Genomic DNA, 9,088 nt, shown 5'->3' on the forward strand with positions numbered 1-9,088 from the left:
TTCCTCACCATGTGATTGTCAACTTATCTGAGTGGCCACGGCAGCGCGGCAGGAGAGAGTGAGCAGGAGAGATCAAGCAGGAGATCACAGCACCTTTTGAGCCTCACTGTGAAGTGGTGCAGGCGCCCCAGCCTCCTCCATGAGCAGGAGCCAGCAAGTCCAGGGACTCACAGGAGGGAAACTGGTCTTGACCTCTTGAGCATAAAAAAAAAAACAAAAAAGGTGGACATTTGAAAACTTCTACTGTCCATCATCTGGCCACTAAATATTTATATCCTTTTGTCAAAGAGAGAGAAGTATTCTGATACGTTGTAGAGAGTGGTCAGGCTTTATTCAAACAAGCAACATGGAGAAATCACACTTAATTCAAATACATTAATGATCTAAGATTTAGCACATCTGGAATCTTTTTTATTTTTCTGAGGATTCCTTTTCTTCCCCACTGAAGTTGAACATTTGCCAACCAGGAAAAATCTGCCCCTGCAGTGTGCACAGCTGGACCCCTGCTCTGTTGCTTCAGTCTCCACTTGCTGCATTTTCATCCTGGGTCTTGAAGGATTTGACTTGTTCCTTGTGATTCATGTTCAACCAAGGTTTTGGACAGTGTCTATCCAGATGTTTGGCTTCCATTCACTTTCCTGGTGCACCCAAATACCCAAATGCAGCCACCAAATCTGATGTTTGATTCCTCAATTCAGTAAGGTTTTTGCTTCTGTTCTCTGAGCGTGTGTGGATTGGGGAAGTCATCAGTCTTAGGTGCAGATTCACAGATTACACCAGGATGAGTCTGTCACTCAAGGGTAGAACGCCTCTAAGTTCTTTCTGGTTTTCCAGCAGTTTCTCTTGAGTGTCCCACACCTCAGCACAGTTTAGTGGTCATTCAGGGATTAGACAGAGTTTGTATTCAGATTTGGGATCTTGCCTCTCCATCTGTTGTTAAAAATACATGTTAATTAAACTATTTGGATATGCCATTTTTAAGGATATACAAAAACCCGTGTAGAAAAATCCATGACTTCAACATGAAGGTAATTTTTATTATACATTATATTTTACTATACAATTTTATTATACAATAAATATTGGGGGGCAGATACTGGAAGTTCAGTATGTACTGTCAATATGGTAGCTACTAGCCACATATGGCTTTTTAATTTTAAATGATATATAGTAAATATGCAATATCTCAGCTTATGAGCCAAATTTCAAGTGTTCAATAGTTAGAGGCACCATATAGATCAGTACAAATATAGAACATTTTTTCCTTCCAGAACTTTCTGTTGGATAGCACAGCTCTTCATGCTTTGTGCTGGAGACCAGCTCCAGCTAGAAGTCGTGTCAGGGATCTCAGAAAGGAGACGATGGAGTCGGTGAAAGTTTTTCTCTTTCTCGGAGGGCTAAGGGGAGTGGCGCGAGGCAGAAGTGAGGTAGACACAGACACCTTAGTTCATGCAAGTATCTCCTACTGAGGTCTCAGTGGTTCTTTATTTATACCTGAAGGCAAGCGGTGGAATACATTAGAGTAAGCATTGAAGCAGAGCAAAGACAATCAATACATATTTTCTCATGATCATGTAAAGACTCCTTGACCTTACATCTGTAGGTCATTTCTTTGGTAACCTAAGAACAATTAGTTTCCTAGTATAGCTCATTTACTAGCATGATCAATCATACAAGACAGCACAACATTTTGGCAACAATTAAACTTTCCCAATTACAAAAATGGGTATAAAATTCCTATTCTATATTCAATTACTAAAATCAGACTATCTCCTAGTACTCAATTAACTTGGTTAACATATTAATTACTTCAAAGTGGTCTAAAACAACTTATCAAATCTATGTAAGTTCTACTGAAGTCTACTCTTACTAGAAATTCCTAACCTCCACAAGCCTGCGAACTATTGACCTCTTGCCTACACCAGGAAATGTATTGTTACCACAAACAGGTACCCCCCAGGTTAGGCTATGGTTTCCAAGCACAGCTGGTTCAGGGCAGCATGTTCTCCATAGTTCTCAGGGCTGAACATTTCTTTCCTAGCTATACCTTTTGCATTATTTACTTTCTTGATACTAATTCAGGTGTAAGAATAACAAATCAATTAATGTCTAGGTCCGAATTGGGTTTTCATATGCCAATTACTAATTAACTTCTGCATTAACCAAGAACAAAGAGGAGAGCTTTAGCAGGCTTTGCCATGGAGACTCCCTAGTTCAGATCTTCTTTGGGAAGTGCAAGAACTCCCCTCTTCTGGGAAGTACAAATTTCCCTCTTTGGGGAGCACAGGAACTCCCTGCTTCTAGGGAGTCTCCCCCAATGCCCAGACCATGTCAAGAGACAGCATGGGAGGCGCAGCCTGCCACACTTTGGGAGCATCAAGTCAGATGCATTAAACACATGTAAAATCAAGGGGCCAGTATTATCTCTCTTAAAGATGAGGTGAGGTCCCTCGATGGAATACATATTAAGCAGGTGAAAACAAAATCAAAAAAGATTATCAGTGGGTCTGGTGCCTCAGACACAAACAGTCTCAGTTCCAAAGGGAAGCACCTGTCTCTCCACCTCCCTTCTCAGACCAGGGACTCTCATCATCTCTGAGGAATGAGTTCTCTTCCAGGCATCCAGGGCAAAGCTCTAAGAAAAACTTCGGAAATAGGACATCCAAACCAAGGAGATGGATTCTGGGAGCTCAATAAGAGACAAAAGGCAGAGAACACTTGGGAGACTCCCCTGGTTCACTGAGAAAAGCATTTCCAAGTAGGTCTGTGGAACCCTTGAGATCACCCAGAACCTTTTACAGGATCCAGGAGGACAAAACTATTTTTATAACATCACTTTGACACCATTTGCCTTTCATTATTTTGACATTTGCTAAGGTAGAACTTAGTAAGAATGGAAATATAGTACCAACTGCAGTAGTAGTCATTCTTCACCACCACTTTCTCACAGAAAAAAAAAAAAAATCCAAACCAAACCAGTTTCACTTCAAAATGTCCTGTTTAAATCACGAAAGCATATTTTCTATTTATCATCCTGAAATCCACATTTTTTAAAGGCTGAAACGATGACAAGGACGTTCACATAAGGCATGTCTGCTACAGTCCAAAGGGCCTTGTCCCAGGAGAAAAATGAAATGAATTAGCCTCTTCTTTTAGGCAATATCTTTTTTTTTAAAGATTTATTTATTTATTTATACAAGCACTGTGTACAGTCAGAAGCATGGGAGGGTGAGAGAATCACCAGAGCCAGCAGCAGGGAGCAGAGCAGGCAGAAGGACCCAAGTCCACTGCTGGGGGGAGCAGCGGGCGGCAGGAGAGGTCTGTGAGCCATGTGGGACCCTCCTCGGTGGCGGGGAGCAGCCGGGGATCGAACCGGCGCCACAGAGGCCGCAGGCAGCTTCGCAACCCAGTGTTCAACCGCTGCGCCACCGGGGAGGCCCGGCAATAGCATTTTTAATTGAAGGAATGAATAGCTAAAACCATGGTTACTTAGATTAGTTGAATTGGCAACACTTTCCTGAAAATGAATGTGAGTCTGTCCTTTAAGAAATCAACTGACATAAAATAAATATTAATAAAATCAAAAAATCAAAAATCAACTGATGGCATTTGTTGCCTTGATAAAATGTAAACTCCCAGAGAAACCAAAATTATGGAAATTGAGTCCTGTTATTATATACTTGACAACTTACAGTATGTAGACTAATTTTTCTTTTGGGATCTGTGGTAAAAAACAAAGCATGTGATTTTAGATAACTTGACCCCGGTGTAATTAACACTGTATATCTATATACACACAGGGAAACAATAGGTAACTTTTTAAAAAAAATCATACAATTGTACAAGATCCGTTAATATACAAGAGAAGGTATGGAGTTAATATAACAATAGGAAATATTCAATGACATTGTTTCAGGTTTCACTTTGCAAATAACCTTTGAGAAAATATTACTTATAAGTTATGATTTAGTATGAAAGTTGTAACAAAGTTGAATATCCATAATCTGAAGAGGTTATTAAAATACTATCCCTACATATTTCCATGAGATTGTATATTTTTTCATAGATTTCAAACAAAACATTAAATGTAGAAGAATATGAAAATAAAAGATCTTCTAATGAGACAAAATGACACTTGCATAAATATAAAATGTGAAAGTTCCCCTCTTTTAATTATCCTTATATTTACAGAAAGTTATTTTCTTAAAAATGCTTGTTAGGGCCTCCCTGGTGGTGCAAAGGGTTAAGAGGCAACCTATGAAGCTACCTGCAGGCACTGCAGCGTGAGTTCAATCCCTGGCCAGGGAGATACCCCACATAGTGCAGCAGACCTCTCCTGTCTAGCCCGCTGCCCCCCTCAGCAGTGTGTTTCAGTACATCTGCCTGATGTGCTCCCCTCCGTCTCTGGTAAATCCTCTCACCCCAAAGCATCTCTGGCCTGCACCCAGCTCTTCTATGCATAGGTAAATAAATCTTTACAAAATGCTTTGTTAGCATACATTGGTTATCATATTCTAAAGTAAAGAATAATAAAACATTCATTTTGAAAGGTTTTATTCTAGTAAAGTAAATATTTAAAGCTATAACCCGAATAAAAAAATTATACATGGGAGGGCCTCCCCGGTGGCGCAGCGGTTGAGCGCTGGGTTGCAAAGCTGCCCGCAGCCTCTGAAGAGCCATTCGATCCCGGCCGCTCCCTGGCCCACCAGAGGAGGGTCCCACATGGGGCGCAGACCACTCCCCTCAGCAGTGTACTTCGGTCCTTCTGCCTGCTCTGCTCCCCGCTCTGGCTCTGGGTGAATTCTCTCATCCTCCCGCACTTCTGACTGTACCCAGTGCTTGTATAAATAAATGAACGAATCTTTAAAAAAAAAAGTTATACATGGGATCCGTAATAATTTTGTGAGACTGCAGAGAAAGAAAAAAAATTGAGAAACGCTGACCCAATTTGGGCCTGGATTCAGGGAGGCAACAGTGTGACAAAGGTCTTCGTGCATGTCTGGGCGGGGGGTGGAGGGGTGGAGGGGTGGTTCTCAAGGTTCTCAGGTCTCATCCCAGGGCGCTGTCTGGGGCTGGAAGGTGACTGTTGGGCTTCCTCATCTCCCCAGTTTCATTTCTCACAGCCTGGGCTTGTCCTCCTTCCTGGATACTGGTGACTCACCCCAGGTCTCACTCCCATTGCCTGGAGGTCTCCAGAGCAGCCAATCAGCAGCCCCGCGGCTCCTGTTCCAAAGCCCTCCCACCCGCCGGGACTCCGTCTCCCAGCCCGGGTGGAGGCGCGTCCTGGGGGATGCGGGCGCAGCCCTCCTGCTCCTGCTCGCGGTGGCCGCGGCCCCGAGGGAGACCCGGGCGGGTGAGTGCGGGTCGGGAGGGGACAGGGCGCTACCAGAGGCGGGAGCGAGGGCGTGGGCGGACGTGGGAAAGGCGCGACCTCGCCGCCGCCCTAGTTGTCCCCCCACGTCGGCCCAGCCCTGTCCTAGCCCTTTCCGTCCCCCTGAGACCCCAGCCTCCTTTTGCCCCCGAGTCTCGGCTATTTTCGTCCCGCAGCCGCTTTTCGGTCTCACTCGTCTTTCACCCACTTTCTGTCTCGTGGGCGCCCCCCTGGGACTCGAGCCCCCGAAGGGGAGAAGAATAGCCCTGGTCTTCCCTCCCGCCCCAGGCCCCCACTCCATGAGGTTTTTCCACACTGCGATGTCCCGGTCCGGCCTCGGGGAGCCCCGCTTCATTATCGTGGGCTACATGGACGGACGACACGCAGTTCGCGCGGTTCGACAGCGACTCCCCAGGTCAGAGCGCAGAGCCCCGGGCGCCCTGGGCGGAGCAGGCGGAGCAGGTGGAGCAGGAGGACTGGGACGAGGAGACGCGGATCCTAAGGGACAGCACACTGTGGTACCGCGCGCAGCTGGACTCCCTGCGCGGCCTCTACAACCAGAGCGAGAGCGGTGAGCTGGCGCGGGTGCGGGCCGGGTCAGCACCCCCATCCCCACGGACGGGGGGTCGCTCAGGGTCTCCCCCTCCAGGCTTCTCTGCAGCCTGCCGGGAACAGCCCGCGGGACTTTCACCCCATTTCATTCTGGACAGGCTCTCACACCCTCCAGAGGATGTGTGGCAGCGACGTGGGGCCCGACGGGTTCCTCCTCCGCGCGTACAGTCAGTTCGCCTACCACGGCGCCGATTACCTGGCCCTGAACGGGGACCTGCGCTCCTGGACCGCGGCGGACACGGCCGCTCAGATCACCCGGCGCCAGTGGGAGACCCAGGGTGAGGCAGAGAAATTCAGGAACTATGAGAAGGGCAAGTGCTTGAGGTGGCTGTGCACATTCCTGGAGTACGGGAAGGAGACTCCGCAGCGCACGGGTAAGAGGGGCCTGGAGGCCTCCCAGTCCTCCCCTGCCTGGAGTCACTGCGGGAAATGAGTCCTCTCTCTAGTCCCGAGAGGGGGGACTCCCCTGGGTTTCATGTTCTGCCCTAGAGAGACTCCCAGAGACTCCTGCTTCTCCTGAAGGACAGTGAAGGGATCCAGTCTCTCCTGAGAAGACAGACAGCCCTGACATCACATGTCACCGGGTCCTTTTGACCAGGGGCCTGTTTGAGAACCACGAGTTTCTCTCTCAGTCTTGTTTCTGGTCTGAGAACATTTTCAGTTATGTGATTCCTGCTTTTCTGTTCATTCACCTTCCACCCAGGTCAGGAATAAAAAGTCTGTGTTCCACTCCCTCTGCTTCATCCTACCCTGGTTTTCATCCTCATTCTAGGACTTTCTAAGGAATAGGAGAATCTCACAGATCCCCCCCAGATTAGCCTCTTTTTTACATTTTATGCTTCTTCCTGCCACACCAGTTGTCTTGTCTATTGTGAGGATGGTCTCATGAGGATTCTTCAGTGTCCATGGAGGAAACACAAAGTGATTTTCTGATTTACCACCTCAGATCCCCCAAAGACACGCATGACCCACCACCCCACCTCTGAGCATGAGGTCACCCTGAGGTGCTGGGCTCTGGACTTCTACCCAGCGGACATCACCCTGACCTGGCAGCGAGATGGGGAGGACCTGACCCAGGAGATGGAGCTGGTGGAACCAGGCCTGGGGGAGACGGAACCTTCCAGAAGTGGGCGGCTCTGGTGGTGCCTTTTGGAGAGGAGCAGAGATACACGTGCCATTTGCAGCATGAGGGGCTGCTGGAGCCCCAAGTCCTGAGATGGGGTGAGGAGGAGGATGTGGGCACTGAGGCTGTTCTCAGGGCCATCAGGAGCCCTTCTGGAGCCCTTCAGAGGGTCGGATAAGGTCTGGGGCTCAGGGTATGATCTTCCCTTCCCTTCCAGTGCCCCCTCCTCAGTCCTTCATCCCTACTTCGGGCATCATTGCTGGCCTGGTTCTCCTTGGAGCTGTGCTCACTGGAGCTGCGGTGGCTGCAGCTGTGATGTGGAGGAAGAAGAACTCAGGTAGGGAAGGTAGTGGGGTGATCTTGTCCACTGAGGGCTTTCACATCCCAGGGAGAACTTGTCCTGCCTGGTTAATGGGAAGTACCATCCACACACACGGGTGTTGCCCAGAGGGCATTTGGTCCAGTCCCCCCTCATTTCCTTTCCTCATTTCCCCAGTCCTGACCTGGGTCTTTACTCACAGTTCTGGAAATTTCCCTGTTCTGCAGGATTAGAAGATTCCTTTAGGTCTTCTGACCTGACTGCTCCCTGGTCTCACATGATGTTTTCTTCCCACAGGAGGACAAGGAGGAAGCTACACTCAGGTTGCAGGTAAAATGTTTGATCCTGAGCCCCTGGGGACAGTGTAGATGGACTCCATGGGGAGTCACCCTCATCACTCCCTCCTGTGGTCTCATCTCTGACCAGGTTCTGTTTTGTTCTCAACCAGGCAGCGACAATGCCTAGGGCTCTGATATGTCTCTCAGCCCTAAGGATCTTTTACAATGAACCTGATGAGGCTCCTGTTGTGCACACCTTGACAGCAGGGTGATGGTGTCACTGTTGTTCTTAACTGTGATATTGAGCATTTGTTCATTTTTACTTTTCTATGACTACAGTTGCTGTTTGTATGGAAGTTTTGTACATTTTTATAGAGGAAGTGCTATTTATTTATTACACTATTTTGTCCTTTTTAAAATTGGGTTATTTCTTTCTGATCATTGATTTTAGGCATTATTTGTAGATACAGTCCTTTATCAGATTTGTGATTTGCAAATGTTTCCTCCCACACTGTGACCTGAACTCCTTTACTGATGGGAAAGCAAACACTATTGCCCAGACAGGAGCATGGTATATATATATATATATATAATATTATATATAGTGTGTGTGTGTGTGTGTGTGTGTGTGTTGTGTGTGTGTATTTTTTTTAGAAGAGAGAAGATAAATTGCTAACTGGTTTTGAGCAGATAATGGCCGATTGGTGTTGGGGGTGGAGGGGAATGACTTATGCATATCCTTGAGTGTTATTTAAATGTCCTTGTATGAGCATGAAATATGCTTTCTAAAGTAAATTACACTTCATTCCTCAACTTATAAAACTCTTCACACATCATGACCAAATCATGTGTTAAGACCAGACTGACATGTGGGTTACAAGTGATGAACCCGCACGTTGTAGTTGCAGAGTCATGGTTTTCCTTTGGGTTCACTCTGGTGTTGTCCATTCTCGGGGTGTTGGACAAACATTTAATGACCTGTGTCCATCACGAGAATATCATTCAGAGTATTTTCACTGCCCCTAATGTCTCCTGTGCTCCAAGGAAACAAAAGCTAAAAGAAACTAATGGAATCATATCAGACTAAAAAGCTTCTAATTAGTGAAGGAAACTATCGTTAAAATGAAAAGACAATATCAAATCGGAGAAACTATTTGCACATCATCAATCCAACAAGGAGTTAATATCCAAAATCTACAAAGAACTCCAAAACAAGAAAACAACTCAAACTAGGGCAGAGGAGCTAAATAGGTATTTTTCTAAAGAAGACACACATGTGGCCAATAGGTGTGTGGATAAATGTTTGTCATCATGTGCTGTCAGGAAAATGCCAATTAAAACCACAATGAGTTACCACCTCACACTGTGAGAATGGCCCATTGAAG

The 9,088-nt window shown here is 46.6% G+C and overlaps 1 pseudogene; it reads left to right on the top strand.

Moving 5' to 3' along the window:
• Positions 1 to 7,910, top strand: part of LOC119242838 (class I histocompatibility antigen, Gogo-B*0201 alpha chain-like) — an 8,475-nt pseudogene extending 565 nt beyond the window's left edge.
• The last annotated feature ends 1,178 nt before the right edge of the window (positions 7,911 to 9,088 follow it).

This window comes from Talpa occidentalis, unplaced genomic scaffold, assembly GCF_014898055.3.
Source record: "Talpa occidentalis isolate TD23 unplaced genomic scaffold, MPIMG_talOcc4v2.1 talOcc4.13, whole genome shotgun sequence".
In the NCBI taxonomy this organism is placed as follows: domain Eukaryota; kingdom Metazoa; phylum Chordata; class Mammalia; order Eulipotyphla; family Talpidae; genus Talpa; species Talpa occidentalis.